This window comes from Salmo salar, chromosome ssa12 (genome assembly GCF_905237065.1).
Source record: "Salmo salar chromosome ssa12, Ssal_v3.1, whole genome shotgun sequence".
Taxonomy (NCBI): domain Eukaryota; kingdom Metazoa; phylum Chordata; class Actinopteri; order Salmoniformes; family Salmonidae; genus Salmo; species Salmo salar.
In genome coordinates, this window is record NC_059453.1 from 25425233 (window position 1) to 25443846 (window position 18614).

General features: G+C 45.1%; 1 long non-coding RNA gene across 1 annotated transcript; it reads left to right on the top strand.

Annotated features, from left to right (window-relative positions):
• The first annotated feature begins 3675 nt into the window (after positions 1-3675).
• On the top strand, positions 3676-7624 carry LOC106564635 (uncharacterized). The gene is made up of 5 exons (XR_001319508.2): positions 3676-3994; positions 4269-4430; positions 6174-6434; positions 7096-7167; positions 7387-7624. It is a non-coding gene; the product is annotated as an uncharacterized lncRNA (long non-coding RNA).
• Positions 7625-18614: the final 10990 nt, after the last annotated feature.

The following is an 18614-nucleotide window of genomic DNA, read 5'->3' on the forward strand; positions in this document are numbered from 1 at the left end:
CAAATGAATGATGTTCTGGATGGCAATGACCCAGATGCTTGTCTAAGAGCTTGAAAGTATCTTGGCAGTTGCCACTGCGGCTGTCAGTGATTTGAAATAAAACGGAGTAATTCGATTTTTCGTCAAGACATTCAGTGCCAGATTGATTTGTGAAATGAACACACCCTGGACGCCAGTAAATCTTGTGAAAACTGATTAAAGAGGTAACCATGCCAACGTGTTTTTCCTATTGTTTTTCTACTACACTTTTTTACAGTTTGCTACTCTTTCTCTGTGGGATACTTTGAGAGGAAGTGGATGTATTGTATGTTGATGTGTAATGTGATAACGGTATGTGTTCTGTGCCCAAACTTGCAGTGCTGTTGGGTTTAGTGTTCTATGAATATTCATGGGGTGCGCTGTGAGCATGTGTTTGTGTGTGTGTGTGTGTGTGTATTCTGGTGTGCTTTAATACCATCGGGTGTGTGCTGTTCCGTATTATACATGTGCAGTGCACTGTCTCATATTCTTACGAGCGTCTGTGTGTGTGTAATGCCCGCTGGTTGTGTGTGAGGGAGGAGGGTTCACATGTTCAGTAGCATCACAGGAGGAAAGTAACAACTCCCCTAGTCACACACTGGGTGTCAGAACAAACCCATTCTCTCTCCTCTTTTCTTCCCTCCCTCCCTCCCTCCCTCCCTCCTGCATTCACAACACATCCCTCACGTTGACTGTGTGGATAACACAACAGGGTGTGGCACTACCACGGTCGCACCGCATGACAAAAACACTACCAACGATGCACAACAAACAAACGCAACCACGCACGCAGTCACGCACACCCACCAGCACTCCAAGAAACAAGAAGGACTATTCTATCTACAGTTCAGTAGCACTACGTAAATCTAAACCACATGCCAAACTAAACAATATTAAAAGATCTGATGAATGACCCTTTAAAGCTGTCTTGTTTAAACCTGTTTGTAAAATGCTGCCCTGATGATGAGATCGTTTGGGAGTTTTACAGCCATTGACTGTCTGTTAAGTGCACTGCAGTCTGCAGCATTGGTGACTGTAGCCATAGAGATCTCCTTTGTCACACTCAGGTGCTCGCTAGGTACTCTGAGGACAGAACTCTCTAGAGCCCTCTTCCCTGCCGGGGCTTTCCAATTGGTCTGATATCAATCTGCAGTCATTGAGTTGATATAAATCATGTAATTCCCTTCAATGCACAGTCTGGTGAATAGTCTTCTTTTTTATTAGATTGAAATGTGTGCAGTGTGTGCATGTGCGTGTGTGCGTGTGTGTGTGTGTGTGTGTGTGTGTGTGTGTGTGTGTGTGTGTGTGCGTGCGTGCGTGCGTGTGTGTCTTCCACTTGACAGAGGAGAGCAATGTAACACCATTCTGTGGCAGAGGAGGACTGAGATAGGGCGTGGTACATCCACACTTCCCTTCCCCCACTTCACTACCCCTCTTGTTAGGTGTGTGTGTTTCAGGGAAAGCACATGGCACAGAGAACGAGGAACTGACAAAGACTTTCCAAAAGATACAGTGAATCCTGATAACAAATTGCATGTTATACTTTTTAACAAAACATTTATTGAGGTCTTCTGTGAGAGGATGATACACACTGCCAAAAGTATTTTTGTTGTGTGTGTGTGTGTGTGTGTGTGTGTGTGTGTGTGTGTGTGTGTGTGTGTGTGTGTGTAAAATAATAGCCATGCAATATTGTCAGTCTTTGGTCCCTCTCTATCTGTTCAGAGAAGGCCTTTGCTTTGCTGTCTTTAACTGCATTCAGAATCTGTGATAGCTGTGTTCTGTCATTGCTCAAGCCCCTGGTCAGTGAACTAGTTCCTCAAGCTGTTTCTCGAAAGATAAGATGCTGGTTGCCTTGTGTTCGCTGCCCTTCCTTAGTGCTGGGTTGTAGTTTATCATAAAACGTGTCCTTACTGCTCACTGAACACAGGTTTTCATCTTTTAGCCCAAATCGTGAGTGTTCGAGGCACTGCTTACCTTTAGCAAATGAGCGTCTATGCATCGGCTGTTTGAAAGGTCTCTGCTGAGGTGTGTATTTGAGCTGTGTGTGTGTGTGTGTGTGTGTGTGTGTGTGTGTGTGTGTGTGTGTGTGTGTGTGTGTGTGTGTGTGTGTGTGTGTGTGTGTGTGTGTGTGTGTGTGTGTGTGTGTGTGTGCGCAAATGGTGAGAGTGCGGCTCCTCACCCCCAACTGTGTTGCACATTGAATAATTCATAAGGTGTGGATCACAGATGAAGCCGAAAACACCCCGAGAGAGAGAGAGAGAGGGAAAGAAGGAGGGAGAGAGGGAAGGAAGGAGAGGGAAGAGAGAGAGGGGGAGGGAGGGTGTGAAGGAGGGATGGAGGAAGAACAAATGTGTAAAGGGAAATGGAGGTGAGGGATGTAGAGAGGTGGAGGATGTAGAGAGGTGACAGTTGGGGATGTAGTAGAGAGGAGAGGGTGGAGAGAGAGAGAAATTGAGTGAGAGGTAGAAAGAGTGATGGGGATGAAAAGTGTAAATGTGTTGAAGAGAGGGAGGGAGGTAGAGAGAGTTAGCGGTAGAAAGGGAAGTGGTGGGGGTGAAAGTGGCATGTGAGTGATGTAGTAGAAAAGAGAGAGAGGGAGGGATATAGAAAATAGGGAAGGAGGTAGAGAGAGCGAATCCAGGAGACCTTCCCTCTTTCACCCTGAGGCACACCTCTTTCATCAGCCCCCATCCTCCCTAATCAAAACCTATTGGAGAGAAAATAGTCCCTCGCCTATGGCTACCAGGGCAACCCCTGAATGCCTAACAGGGGCAACCACCAACAGATGCTTCCACCTAGCTGCTTCACATCACAGCAGATACCAGCCTCTTGTCTTTCATTTGCACACAGGTGACCTGGTGGGATAGTTTTATTAACCCTTCATCTGTCAATCTGGCAACCCACTCCATATCCCCCACCTGGCAAGCTCAGGCACCAGCAGACCAGTGATCATATGGACCTTCTCATCTGTCAATCTGGCAACGCACTCCATATCCCCCACCTGGCAAGCTGAGGCACCAGCAGACCAGTGATCATATGAACCTTCTCATCTGTCAATCTGGCAACCCACTCCATATCCCCCACCTGGCAAGCTGAGGCACCAGCAGACCAGTGATCATATGAACCTTCTCATCTGTAAATCTGGCAACCCACTCCATATCTCTCCACATCCAATTACTGTTCCATCCAACCCCACATCGTTTCATGCCAACCTCAAAGGCAGATCTGATGGTTTAGAGGGTACATTTTATCTGAAGTTCAAGGACACTCCCTCATCTCCCTTGTATAGCCTTGGGCAAGCCCTCTCACCAGACCTAGGTTCAAATAGTATCTGTTTTCTTGCAAATATTCTAGCTGAACTTGATTGAGCTTGCCTGGCGCAATGGAAATAATGGATTAGTCCCAAAAGTGCAAAACACTCCCACCTGGCACACCAGGCAGTCTCAATCAAACACTTAAAGAATGCTGAAAGAAAACAAATGCTGTTGAATTCAGATCTGATAAAAACACTCCCTCATCTCTCTATGTGCTCCGGTCTGGCCTCCCCCACTCTTCTCTCCTCTCTTCTTCTCTCTCTTCTCCTCTGCCTCTCCTCTCTCCCCTCTCCTATCCTCTCTCCTATCTCATATCCTCTTCTCTCTCCCCTCTCCTCTCCTCTCTCCTCTCTCATATCCTCTGCTCTCTCTTCTCACCCCTCTCCTCTCTCACGGTGCATGTACACTAGATAGCGGTAAACTGCCGCGTGCCGCTAAGGCCGCCCATTGTGACTCGCTTGTGGGCGTGCTGGCAGCATATGGCAGCATATAGCAGCATGTTCGACATGGCAGCATATAGCAGCATGTTCGAAGTTTGTATGAAGGTCTGGTTATTAAATGGGTACGTAACTCAATAGTAATATCCTCTAAAACGCTCTGGTGACAAACAAACTTTGCTGCCCTGTTTCCAGTTGTCCACATGGCTGGGAGAACCTATTCAAGTAAGTAAATACATTTCAAAAATGTTTTTAAAAAACGATGTATTATTAGCTAACTAGCTACAGTGCAGGCTAACTCAAATGAGCTAGCTAGTTGGCTAGGATAGCAGCCCCAATTGTCAAAGTGAGAGCGTAGACTATTCTGGATAGGGCAGGTACTTTTGTGTAGTTCCTTTTGTGTAGTTCCCTAGAAGTGAGGATGGAGATCATAGTAACATGAGTGCGGTGTAATTTGACTATAATGAAGTCTGTTCCTTATGAGGTTTTCTGTCCTCAGATTAAGAGGGCTATGAAAGCCTGTCTACATAGGAAGAGGTCCCAATGAAGAGCAGTGGTTCTCAGTCCTGGTCCTGGGGACTCAAAGGGGTGCACATTTTTGTTTTTGCTTTAGCACTGCACATCTGATTCAAAGGATCAACTCATCATCAAGCTTCGTGTGGTATTTATGTATTAATTTGTGACGCTATCCTTGATCTGTTCCTGATATTGTCACATGCTACACATACAGTAGAAGTCAGAAGTTTACATACACCTTAGCCAAATACATTTAAACTCAGTTTTTCACAATTCCTGGCATTTAATCCTAGTAAAAAATCCCTGTTTTAGGTCAGTTAGGATCACCACTTTATTTTAAGAATGTGAAATGTCAGAATAATATAGAGAATTATTTATTTCAGCTTTTATTTCTTTCATCACATTCCCAGTGGGTCAGAAGTTTACATACACTTAATTAGAATTTGGTAACATTGCCTTTAAATTGTTTAACTTGGGTCAAATGTTTCGGGTAGCCTTCCATAAGCTTCCCACAATAAGTTGTGTGAATTTTGGCCCATTCCTCCTGACAGAGCCGGTGTAAATGAGTCAGGTTTGTAGGCCTCTGTGCTCGCACACGCTTTTTCAGTTCTGCTCACAAATTTTCTATAGGATTGAGGTCGGGGCTTTGTGATGGCCACTCCAATACCTCGACTTTGTTGTCCTTAAGCCATTTTTCCAAAACTTTTAAAGTATGCTTGGGGTCATTGTCCATTTGGAAGACTCATTTGCAACCAAGCTTTAACTTCCTGACTGATGTCTTGAGTTGTTGCTTCAATATATCCACATAATTTTCCTTCCTCATGAGGCCATCTATTTTGTGAAGTGCACCAGTCCCTCCTGCAGCAAAGCACCCCCACAACATGATGCTGCCACCCCCGTGCTTCACGGTTGGGATGGTGTTCTTCGGCTTGCAAGCATCCCCCTTTTTCCTCCAAACATAACGATGGTCATTATGGCCAAACAGTTCTATTTTTGTTTCATCAGACCAGAGAACATTTCTCCAAAAAGTAAGATCTTTGTCCCCATGTGCAGTTGCAAACTGAATATGGCTTTTTTTTTATTGCGGTTTTGGAGCAGTGGCTTCTTCCTTGCTGAGCAGCCTTTCAGGTTATGTCGATATAGGACTCGTTTTACTGTGTATATAGATACTTTTGTACCTGTTTCCTCCAGCATCTTCACAAGGTCCTTTGCTGTTGTTCTGGGATTGATTTGCACTTTTCGCAACAAAGTACGTTCATCTCTAGGAAACAGAACGCGTCTCCTTCCTGAGTGGTATGATGGCTGCGTGGACCAATGGTGTTTATACTTGCATACTATTGTTTGTACAGATGAACGTGGTGCCTTCAGGCGTTTGGAGGTCATGGCTGATTTATTTTGATTTTCCCATGATGTCAAGCAAAGAGGCACTGAGTTTGAAGGTCGGCCTTGAAATACATCCACAGGTACACCTCCATTGCCTCAAATTATGTCAATTAGCCCATCAGAAGCTTCTAAAGCCATGACATCATTTTCTGGAATTTTCCAAGCTGTTTAAAGGCCAAGTCAACTTAGTGTATGTGAGACTTCTGACCCTCTGTCTCTAAACAATTGTTGGAAAAATTACTCTGTCATGCACAAAGTAGATGTCCTAACCGACTTGCCAAAACTATAGTTTGTTAACAAGAAATTTGTGGAGTGGTTGAAAAACAAGTTTTAATGACTCCAACCTAAGTGTATGTAAACTTCTGACTTCAACTGTATGTGTGCCCGTGCATCTATCAATCCAATGTTATCATGATTTGTTATCAGGGATATTATACTTTAGTAATCCACAATGACCTGGTGATGTGTAAGTCTAATAATTACATTGTCTTCCATATTCCTACAGATAACTTTGTAACTGGAGATTCCTTCAAAACGATTGCCTACAGTTAACGTGTAGGGCACTACAAGGTTGGGTGACCAGGGCCATCTGGGACTGCCTCCTGGAGGAATTCAGGTGTGTGAAGGCTACCTGTGTCCTGCGTAACTTCATGAGGATGGACAGGAGGACCAGGAGGGGATCTGCAGCTCGCCCCCGTGTGCCAGAGGAGAAGTCTGCTGCTCTGCAGGATGTTTCAAGGATGGGGTCCACAACGCGGCAGGAGAGGTAATCAGTGTGCAGGAGATCTTCACCTTCTACTTCTTGGAAGAGGGCGCTGTTCCCTGGCAACACCATAGACTACACTATGCACCACCAAAGGCTCTTTTTAGAGCCATTCACATTGCAATAAGAGTATTCTTCCATTTACTTAGCTATGTCAACTGCAGTTATTCAATTCCCAGTTTCTCTCCCTTTTGATTTCTACTTCTCAGGTGAGGGTGCTGTTTAGGTAAGGGTGTGATGTCTGTACAAAAACAAAACAGGCTATTTTAAATCACCCATATTGAAAAAATGTAGAACAATTAGACACCCTATAACCCATACCTCCACACTCATGTATCTATCTGATTGATGGATTGTGTTGTGTAGTAAGCAGGCTCAGGTGTGTAACTGTGGCTCCTTCCACCTTCAAAGAATAGGCAAGAGGGCCAACCATGGAGAATAGTAAGACACTTCATTATTTCTATAACTACGCTGTATTGTTTGTCCTCGTGTGTCCGTTCATGTTTTTCAGTATAAAGTACTCTGTAGTCACTTAAGTGTGGACACCAGGTGAGGCCACACACACAGATTCCTGTTGAACACTGTCTCTTTAACTACCTTATTTTCTCAATAAGTCTCTCTCCTTCACTTCATCCCTCTCTCCTCTTCTCCCTAAATCCTCTAGGTTGTATCAGCTGTGTCGGTGAACCACTCTTGCATCTGAACTGGCTACATAGAGGGCACAGCATGATCAGAGGTGAGAGGTCACTTGGTCAGGTCAACAGGAAGTATTATTAAAGAGATGCTTTACATTGAAATGCAGATAGAGATGCAGTAGTCCCAGAGTTAATTATCCTCGGTCAGTTTTGCATTTCACCTCCTAATGATTATGATGACTGACAGTGTTAGAATAAATAATAAAAACACAAGGCTTAAACATGCTATCTCTCTCTCTCCATCTGTCTCTCGTCTGCAGATATGTTTTGATGTGAGAGAGGATGCCAACCCCCAGTCCCATCATCGCTACCTCACTGCTTTTACACCTCTCTCGCCACCTCCTCTTTCTTCCTCTGTTTTTATAATACACAACAGATGTGCATTGGAGTACAGATTGAACTTGTACTTATAATATTACAATTCTAATATTTATAATGCATGTATGTATTTACAACACTTGGATAATGAACTTCTTTCAATAAAGCATTTCACATTCTCTACTGGTTGGAAGTACTACACCTATCCTGTGTTTAACAGATCAATGCAGATGAAGGGCATTAGATATTGAGATGAACTGCTTTTAGACTATTTACATGGTGCATAGGAAGTGTAGTGTACTGTTTTTTTAAATTCTATTATAGTATATATGAATTACAAATCAGCCTTTAACTAGTTAAATCCTGTTTCTAGTCTATTAGTTACAATGTGTAACCATTGATGTCCCAGGAGCAGGATTGGTAAACACTGTTGAAGTGTATAATTGTAATACATACAGTACATGTAGACACAGCATCATTCAAAGACTGGAGTTTGATACTCCTGGTATTAGATATGCTACAATGTGGGGATCTCATGCCTGGTAATAACTACATGTATACACAACTTATATTCTACTTATATTCTACTCAATCCATAGGCTTCATTAATGTCATTCAGACTGTTTTGAAGTTGATACAACTGGCTATGATAGCTGAGGTTCATAGCTCGGTTCTGATCTAATATGAAATACAAACGTTTGGGTCCATACACAGATCGGCTAGATGGCTAGCTACACATCCATAGGCATACAGGTATTTTTATCCTCCCCTGCACAATAAGCAAGAACATAGCTAGCTACGTTATTTCATCGATCTGCATTGCATGGCAAATATCATCGAGACAAGCTTACAAAATTTTACATTCAATTTGCAGTAAATGCATTAGCTAGCTAGATTCTTTACATCCACTGTTTCACACGACGACAGCCTGGTTTGCTGGTTGTATCAGGAGTCCTAAAACATTAACAACCAGAATTACAATTTCATACTCATGTCACAACACCCATAAAGCTAGCTGGCTAATGTTAGCTAGTCAGATAATTTACAAAAATCGTGATTTAGAAAGCTAACTTCATGATGAAAAAAATATGCAAAATTGTTTGTCTCTATATTAACTAACATATTCCTGTCAACATTCCTGTCAACATTTTTTGCAATTTTCAGCCATCTTTGCTGAAGAAAGTCATTTGCATAAAGTTGGCAAAAGTTGATCATTTGCACCGCCCAAAGGTCCCCGCCCTCTCCTCTTCTCACCACTTTCCTTCCATGGAAATGAATGGGAAGCGGTGTTTCAACACGCGGCATCCTGTGCTAGTGTATCGTGCCTGTCAACCTCTTTTAACCCCTCTCCTCTATCCTCTCTCCTCTCTCATATCCTCTTCTCTCTCCCCTCTCCTCTCCTCTCTCCTTTCCACTCCTATCTCCTCTCTCCAACCTCCTCCCTCTCCTCGCTCCTCTCCGCTCCTCTCTCATCTCCTCTCCTTTCCTGTCCCCTTCCCTTCCCTCCTCCCCTCCCATCCCCTCTCCTCTCCCCTCCTTTCATCTCCTCTGCCTCTTCTCTCTCCTCTTCTCCCTCCAATCCCCTCTCCTTTCCTATCTTCTCTCCCCTCTCCCGTCCTCTCCCCATCTCCTCTCCTCTCATCACCTCTCCTCTCTCCTTTCCTCTCCTCTCCTCTGCTTTCTTCTCCTTTCCTCTCCCCCCTCTCCTCTTCCCTCACCTCCTCTCTCCTTCTCTCCCCTCCTCTCCACCTCTCCCCTCCCCTACTCTCCTCTCCAACCCTCCCCTTCCCTCTCTCCTCTCTTCTCCTCTTCCTCTCCTCTCCCCTCTCCTCTTTTCTCCCCTGCTCTCTCATCTCTCCTCCGCCTCTCATCGTATTTCTCTCTACAATCACCTTCCCCCCTCTTTTCTCCTCTCTCCTCCCCTCTCCTCTCTCCTCCTCTCAGCGCTCCTATCCTCTCCCTTCCTCTCTCCAATCCCCTCTCATCTCCCTTCTCGTTCCCTCTCCTATTCTCACCTCTCTCCACCTCTCCCCTCCCCCTCTCTTCTATTCTCTCCTCTCCTCTCTCATCTCCTTTTCTCTCTCCACTACCCTCCTCTCTCCTTTCCTGTCCTCTCCTCATCCCTCGTCCCCTCTCCTCTCCATTCTCATCTCTCCTCTTGTCTGCTTCTTCTATCCTCTCTCCTCTTCTCTCTCCAATCCCTTCTCTCCAATCCCTCTCCTCTCCTCTCTCCTCTCCCCTTCTCTCCTCTCCTCCATTCTCCCCTCTTGTCATCTCTCCCCTCTTTCTTTGCTCTCCCCTCCTCTCCTCTCTCCTTTCTCTTCTCCTCTCTCTTCCTCTCCTTCCCTCTCTCCACTACCCTAATCTCTCCTCTCCTTTCCTGTGCTCTCCCTTCCCTCCTCCTCTCCTCTATCCTCTTCATCTCTCTCCAATCCCCTTTCCCACCTCTTCCCTCCTCTCCTTTCCTCTTATCTCCTCTCTCCTCTTCTCTCTCCAATCGCCTCGCCTCTCCCCTCTCCTATCCTCTCTTCTCCTCTCTCCTCCTCTCCTTTCCTCTCCCCTCCTCTTCCCTACTATCCGTTCCCCTCTCCTCTATCCTCTCTTTTTCCTCTCCTCTCTCTTCTCCTCTCTTCTACCCTCCTCTCCTCTTTCCCCCCTCCGCTCCCCTCATCTTCTCTCCTCTCCGCACTCCTCTCCCCTTTCCTCTCTCTTCTCCTCACCTTTCCTCTTTCCTCTCAAATCTCCTCCCCTCCCCTTTCCCCTCTCCTCTCTTCTCTCTCTTCTCCTTTCTCCTCTCCTCTCTCCTCTCATCTCCTCTCCTCTCCTTTCCTCTCTCCTCTCCTCTCATCTTCTCTCCTCTCCGCACTCTTCTCCCCTCTCTCTTCTCCACTCTTCTCCCTTCCTCTCTCCTCTCCTCTTTTCTCCTCCACTCCTCTCCCCTCATCTTATCTCCTCTCCGCACTCCTCTCTCCTCTCCCTCCTCTCCTCTCCTCTCCTCTCTCCTGTCCTCTCCTCTCCTTTTTCCTTTCTCCTCTCTCCTTTCCTCTCCTCTCCTCTCTTCCCTTTCCCCTCTCTTCTCTTCCCTTTCCACTCTCCTCTCTTCCCTTTCCCCTCTCCTCTCTCCTCTCCTCTCTCACCTCTCTCTTCTCCTTTCCTCTCCTCGCCTCTACTTTCTCCTCTCTCCTCTCTCATCTCCTTTCTCCTCTCTCCTTTCTCCTCTCTCCTCTCATCTTCTCTCCTCTCCGCACTCTTCTCCCCTCTCTCTTCTCTTCTCCCTTCCTCTCTCCTCTCCTCTTTTCTCTTTCCACTCTCCTCTCTTCCCTTTCCCCTCTCCTCTCTCCTCTCCTCTCCTCTCTCACCTCTCTTCTCCTCTCTCTTCTCCTTTCCTCTCCTCTCCTTTCTCCTCTCCCCTCTCTTTTCTCCTCTCCTCTCCTCACTCTTCTCCCCTCTCTTTTCTCCTCTCCTCTCCTCTCCTCTCCTTTCTCCTCTCTCCTGTCCCCTCCTCTCCCCTCCTCTCCTCTCTCTCACCTCTCTTCTCCTCTCTCTTCTCCTTTCCTCTCCTCTCCTCTCCTCCACTCCTCTCCCCTCATCTTCTCTCCTCTCCGCACTCCTCTCTCCTCCCTCCTCTCCTTTCTCCTCTCTCCTGTCCTGTCCTCTCCTCTCTTTCCCCTCCTCTCCTCTTTCTCCCTTCCTCTCCCCTCCTCTGTCCTCAGCTCACCTTTCCTGCTCTTATCCTGTGTGTGTGTGGGGGGGGTGTTGTTCAGAGTGTTTTGCCCAGTGTTGCATGATAATGGCTGTCAGGGAGAGTTCTGGGACCAGTGGTCTCTCTGTTCTGTACAGGAGAAAATGTGGGGAGCCTACATTATTCAGTACCAGCCCAACCCAAGATGGAGCTGGAGCTGGGCACGCAGTATAAAATACGATGATGGGGGCATGGGAGGATAGTAGCACCTGGTTTAAATGAATTATGATGAAGCATGAGGACCTAAATAGACTTCATGGTCGGTGATCTTGGGTTTGGACTGTACTGTGAAGGACAAAGTCTGATATAGTGGGTTAAATTGTTCCTTACCAGCCTTAGTTTGTCAACTTAAGTTTTTGCAGAATTGTAATTCCTCTCTCTGTAGTTCTGTCTCTCTGTTCCCTCCCACACACTGAGATCCAACCAGGCAGCCCGATCCCTGTCCTCCCTGCCACAGGTTCTTCAGAACACAATGTTTATCTCCCCAGTCTCTTTATTAGTCTGAATAATGCATCTAAAATGAATAAGGGCCCTCGCTACATCAGTGCACCGCACGACATCACAGAACCACGACACAACACAGTTTACAGAAGGATCACAGCACCAGTATTGTGACTTTTTCCATTCCAAACCACTTACATTTTAAGTTTCTCAGTTTGTTTTTACCTTATTTCTTGTGTTTCCTTATCCAAGTTGGAAGTATTTTATTCCTGAATTCAGTCTGTGTCCGTATTAGCCATTTTGCTCCGCTATCGTGTCATGTTTGAACAGACAGTGACTTGCTAAAATGTGTAAAAAGACTGAAGTCCAGGCTCCCTTGGGTTTTAACAAAACCTTGTTCCTGTTCAATTCAATAACATTGTTATTACAGAGAGCTGTTTTGTTGAAATGACATCCTGGAGTGTATTGAGGCTATTGTCCCACATTCACAGTCTCTTTAGATAGCTCGCACACACACACAAACACACACACATACACACACTCTGCCTCTTTCGATAGCTCATTTTAAATTGGGCCTTTGTATGCTCTAGTGACAGTGTCTAAAGATAATGGTTTATTGGCCCTCCTCCTTGCTTGATTGACAGCTGCTGTGAGGACGAGATAAGCGGGAGAGACTGGAATAAACGTTTAAAAGGTCACAACATTGCTACTTAGAGCCTTTCTCTATGGAAAACCTTGAGTCAATGATGAATCAATACTGTGTGTATTAAAACATTATCACTGAATTAGTTAAAAAATGGATCTGTGAGAATTATTATTGCTTTTTATGATTTTGTTTTAGTGTAGGTTAATTATGCTTTTTTCAAATACGTATCTTTTTCATGGTGCAAGGACGCATCACACGTCAAGTAGTAATTCTTTGTAATAACATTGACCCAGTGTAGGTGGTTCTGGGATGTTCATACAGTATGTGGGTAGACTAATAATCAGTCAGGTTTTCAAAGGCAGCTCCTTATCCAGACACTCTGCTTTTACCAGAAACTCTGCTTTTACCAGACACTCTCCTTTACCAGAAACTCTGCTTTTACCAGAAACTCTGCTTTTACCAGAAACTCTGCTTTTAACAAAAACTCTGCATTTACCAGAAACTCTGCTTTTACCAGAAACTCTCCTTCTACCAGAAACTCTGCTTTTACCAGACACTTTACCAGAAACTCTGCTTCTACCAGAAACTCTGCTTTTACCAGAAACTCTGTGTCAAGTCCTGACCAGTATAAGGGTTATTTGTTATTGTAGTTTGGTCAGGACATGGCAGAGGGTATTTGGTTTAAGTGGTTCGGGGTGGTGTTTTTGTAGAAGGGATTTATGTATTCCGGGTTTTTTGGGCACTGTTCCTTGTTATTGTATTTCTATGTTTAGTCTAGTTAGTTGTATTTCTATGTTTAGGTTAATGGGGGGTTGGACTCTCAATTGGAGGCAGGTGCTTTCTCGTTGCCTCTGATTGGGAGTCCTATATATGGGTATGTGTTTGGTTTAGTGTTTGTGGGAGATTGTTTCTTGTTTTGCCTGTGTGAGCCTTACAAGACTGTCTTGTTGTTCGTGAGTTCTTCATTGTTTATTATTTTGGTGTTCACTATATTTTATAAATAAATCAAGATGAGCTTCCACATTCCTGCTGCGTTTTGGTCCTCCATTCCAGACGACAACCGTGACACTCTGCTTTTACCAGAAACTCTGCTTTTACCAGACACTCTGCTTTTACCAGACACTCTGCTTTTACCAGACACTCTGCTTTTACCAGACACTCTGCTTTTACCTGACACTCTGCTTTTACCAGACACTTTGTTTTTACCAGATCTTTTTCCAGACTGCTTACCAGAAACTCTCCTTCTACCAGAAACTCTGCTTTTACCAGACACTCTGCTTTTACCAGACACTCTGCTTTTACCAGAAACTCTGCTTTTACCAGACACTCTGCTTTTACCAGACACTCTGCTTTTACCAGACACTCTGCTTTTACCAGACACTCTGCTTTTACCAGAAACTCTCCTTTTACCAGAAACTCTGCTTTTACCAGACACTCTGCTTTTACCAGACACTCTGCTTTTACCAGACACTCTGCTTTTACCAGAAACTCTGCTTTTACCAGACACTCTGCTTTTACCAGAAACTCTCCTTTTACCAGAAACTCTGCTTTTACCAGACACTTTACCAGACACTCTGCTTTTACCAGAAACTCTGCTTTTACCAGACACTCTGCTTTTACCAGACACTCTGCTTTTACCAGAAACTCTGCTTTTACCAGACACTCTCCTTTACCAGGAACTCTGCTTTTACCAGAAACTCTGCTTTTACCAGAAACTCTGCTTTTAACAAAAACTCTGCATTTACCAGAAACTCTGCTTTTACCAGAAACTCTCCTTCTACCAGAAACTCTGCTTTTACCAGACACTTTACCAGAAACTCTGCTTCTACCAGAAACTCTGCTTTTACCAGAAACTCTGTGTCAAGTCCTGACCAGTATAAGGGTTATTTGTTATTGTAGTTTGGTCAGGACATGGCAGAGGGTATTTGGTTTAAGTGGTTCGGGGTGGTGTTTTTGTAGAAGGGTATTTGATTTATGTATTCCGGGTTTTTTGGGCACTGTTCCTTGTTATTGTATTTCTATGTTTAGTCTAGTTAGTTGTATTTCTATGTTTAGGTTAATGGGGGGTTGGACTCTCAATTGGAGGCAGGTGCTTTCTCGTTGCCTCTGATTGGGAGTCCTATATATGGGTATGTGTTTGGTTTAGTGTTTGTGGGAGATTGTTTCTTGTTTTGCCTGTGTGAGCCTTACAAGACTGTCTTGTTGTTCGTGAGTTCTTCATTGTTTATTATTTTGGTGTTCACTATATTTTATAAATAAATCAAGATGAGCTTCCACATTCCTGCTGCGTTTTGGTCCTCCATTCCAGACGACAACCGTGACACTCTGCTTTTACCAGAAACTCTGCTTTTACCAGACACTCTGCTTTTACCAGACACTCTGCTTTTACCAGACACTCTGCTTTTACCAGACACTCTGCTTTTACCAGACACTCTGCTTTTACCAGACACTCTGTTTTTACCAGAAACTCTGTTTTTACCAGAAACTCTGCTTTTACCAGAAACTCTCCTTCTACCAGAAACTCTGCTTTTACCAGACACTCTGCTTTTACCAGACACTCTGCTTTTACCAGAAACTCTGCTTTTACCAGACACTCTGCTTTTACCAGACACTCTGCTTTTACCAGACACTCTGCTTTTACCAGAAACTCTCCTTTTACCAGAAACTCTGCTTTTACCAGACACTCTGCTTTTACCAGACACTCTGCTTTTACCAGAAACTCTGCTTTTACCAGACACTCTGCTTTTACCAGAAACTCTCCTTTTACCAGAAACTCTGCTTTTACCAGACACTTTACCAGACACTCTGCTTTTACCAGAAACTCTGCTTTTACCAGACACTCTGCTTTTACCAGACACTCTGCTTTTACCAGACACTCTCCTTCTACCAGAAACTCTGCTTTTACCAGACACTCTGCTTTTACCAGACACTCTGCTTTTACCAGAAACTCTGCTTTTACCAGACACTCTGCTTTTACCAGACACTCTGCTTTTACCAGAAACTCTCCTTTTACCAGAAACTCTGCTTTTACCAGAAACTCTGCTTCTACCAGAAACTCTGCTTCTACCAGAAACTCTGCTTTTACCAGAAACTCTGCTTCTACCAGAAACTCTGCTTTTACCAGACACTCTGCTTCTACCAGAAACTCTGCTTTTACCAGAAACTCTTCTTTCACCAGCTGGGGTTTAGAATCTCATATTATTCCCTGGAGAAACCTAGTTCTGGGGCTACAGAAACTGAGGGGCTACAGAAACTGACCCCACTCAGGTGGAGAGCTGAACAGACAGTAGGCTTTCCACCCCACTGTCCCCCAGGACAATAGGGCTTAAGCCCTTGCCCTACCCAGCTTTGTGTCGCCCTGAAGGGGTCAACTTAACCAGGAAACTTTCAGAGGTGGGCAGGTTTCTGTAGATCCCAACCCAGCGAAGTGACACTTTTGGTGGGGTCGCTGGATGTCATGCCTGCCTGGTCCAGGGACAAAAATCGAATCAGTCCTCCATGGCTGTCACAAACACACACATACACACACAAATACACACACACAAACATACACGCACGCACGCACGCATGCACGCACACACACACGCCCTGCCTACTGCAAAGGAGTCATCTGGGACACCTTTTCATTTTGGCTTACCATTCAAGTTGTTACAGAAGACGTATTACTTTTCTGGCTTCTGCTGCCTGTGCTGCTGCATGGGCCAACAATAACTCATCATCCCCAGTCCACACACACATGCTGGAGGATATGTGTGTGCATATGTGTGTGTGTGTTGGCAGCATCTGGTTTGTCATAGTAACATGCAAGGTCATTGGGGGAGGTTGAAAGAGAGGGGGGAGGAGGGGAGGTTGAAGGAGAGGGGGGGAGGAGGGGAGGTTGAAGGAGAGGGGGAGGAGGAGAGGATGAGGGAGAGGGGGAGGAGGGGAGGATGAAGGAGAGGGGGAGGAGGGGAGGATGAGGGAGAGGGGGGAGGAGGGGAGGATGAGGGAGAGGGGGGAGGAGGAGAGGTTGAAGGAGAGGGGGGAGGAGGGGAGGATGAGGGAGAGGGGGGAGGAGGGGAAGTTGAAGGAGAGGGGGGAGGAGGGGAGGATGAGGGAGAGGGGGGAGGAGGAGAGGTTGAAGGAGAGGGGGGAGGAGGGGAGGTTGAAGGAGAGGGGGGAGGAGGGGAGGATGAGGGAGAGGGGGGAGGAGGGGAGGTTGAAGGAGAGGAGGGGTTGTCCCTAGTGACCAGCCATCCTATGTAAACAGTGTGACTCTCAAACCAGCGGGTCCTTTATGTCACACATACACACATACACACATACACGAACACAAAACACACTCACCTTTGTCCGTCCGAGCTGTCCTGTTGCCCTACCTCCCCCTGCGGCCACATATCTGTTGAGAATGCATATATGCTCACACACACGCTCTCACACAGACAGTGGGCTTTCAAACACAGTGCATCACAGTATCATTTCAGCCTCAGGTATGAATGGCTCAACATACAGCTCAGGAAAATCCCTATCTTTCTTCTAAGCTGTGAGCAGTACATTACAGTAACAGTAATACAATTCCACAGACAGAATGAGACAGAACAAGCTTTTTGTGTATTTATGAAAACCAAAATCCCCTACTCTTTGGATGGGGAAATGGGAAAATCACGCCTCCGAAACGCCCAGTTATACAGAAATATATTTGGGGTTCGTCCCGAATGGCACCTTATTCCCTAAGTAGTGCACTACATAGGGAATAGGGTAAAGTGCACTCAAAAGTAGTGCACTACATAGGGAATAGGGTAAAGTAGTGCACTACATAGGGAATAGGGTACCATTTGTTCTGAGGTCTTTTCTCCTTTCCTGTTCTCTTCTTTTTACTCATCCAATCTAATTCCACATTCATTCATTATCATCGCATATTCAAACCGATTATAATTTCACACTTCAACCTTTTCTCAATTTGACACTCAAAGCAAAGCAGAGGAAAGAAGCCTCAAATAGCTTAATACAGATTCAGCTGAGAAACCTTTCACGGCGAGAGGGAATAAAAAACGAAGTAATCTAGCTAACATGTTTGTAGCATCTAAATGTAACATTACGAACAATGATAATAAGTGGAGAGGCCGTGGGAGAGAGAGACTGTGGCTATGGACTAATTGCACAGTTTACAACTCTCATTCTATTAGAGGTTAACAGTATATGTAAATTCATGAAATTTGCCTACTCTACGATCTTCTCAAAACGCTAAGCCGGAACGATTACCATGTTATTTGCATATCCCCTAGCGATGATGGACACTCTGTGTGTCAAAATGAAGCTCTATGGGGGATTTAATGAGGCAGAGGAGACAGTTACAGTGAGAGCCAGGGCATATTTCACATTTAACAGTGAAGTTGGCATCCATCTTGGCTGTCAAAGCCTGGTTGGAGCAGCAGTTTCAGGGATCAGTTAGGAATCTCTCTATCTGTCTGGTAAACTGGCTTGGTGTGTGGGTATGAGATCCTCTGTGTCAGCTCTTCATCTCCAGACTACCACCCACACACTCAGTGCCTTGTAAACTGCACCTCTGCAAAGGTGAGGAAGACTTGGCAAATCCTTCATTCTCTAAATTGAAAGTATTACAATAATGCCCTTTATTTCAAGTGAGCAAGATTTTCAGCCGGTCAAGATGATGACTATTTAGTGATAGAGCGATGGTTAAAATATATTAAGTAGTGAGAGATGATGATTTCAAATCTCTTATCATTGTCTATCATTCTGCCTGTCACTCTCATACCCTGAGCTGGCATTGCTTGCTCCAGCCAGCCTGCTATCCTGGCTATCCCACATGCCCTACCCTATACACAGACAGATACACAGACACCGCGGACAGACAGACAGGCAGACAGGCAGGCAGACAGTGATATATCACCCCTCCCTGACTGCACCACCTGCTGACAGAACAAACCCTCTCTAAGCTACCTTTTATTTAATACAAGATCCTGCTTTATCGATCGCTCCGCTGCTCACTAATTATAGGGGCTTGGCATAGTGTAGAACACTTCACAAGCACACACACACACACACACACACACACACACACACACACACACACACACACACACACACACACACACACACACACACACACACACACCCCTCCGCCCTATCCAATGGCATGACTGTGATTCGCTTTGCTGCAGATGCCTGGTAAATATTTTAGCATCAAAACACCACCACTCAGCCATTTCCTAAATCGCCCTTCAAGAGAAGAAGGTAAACAGACAGCTCCGCCCAGGCCACTAGTCAGCCAGACATACATCTATTTCTTTCTTTCTTTTTTTACAAGCAATTACTTATTTAATGACTGTCTACAGAATATT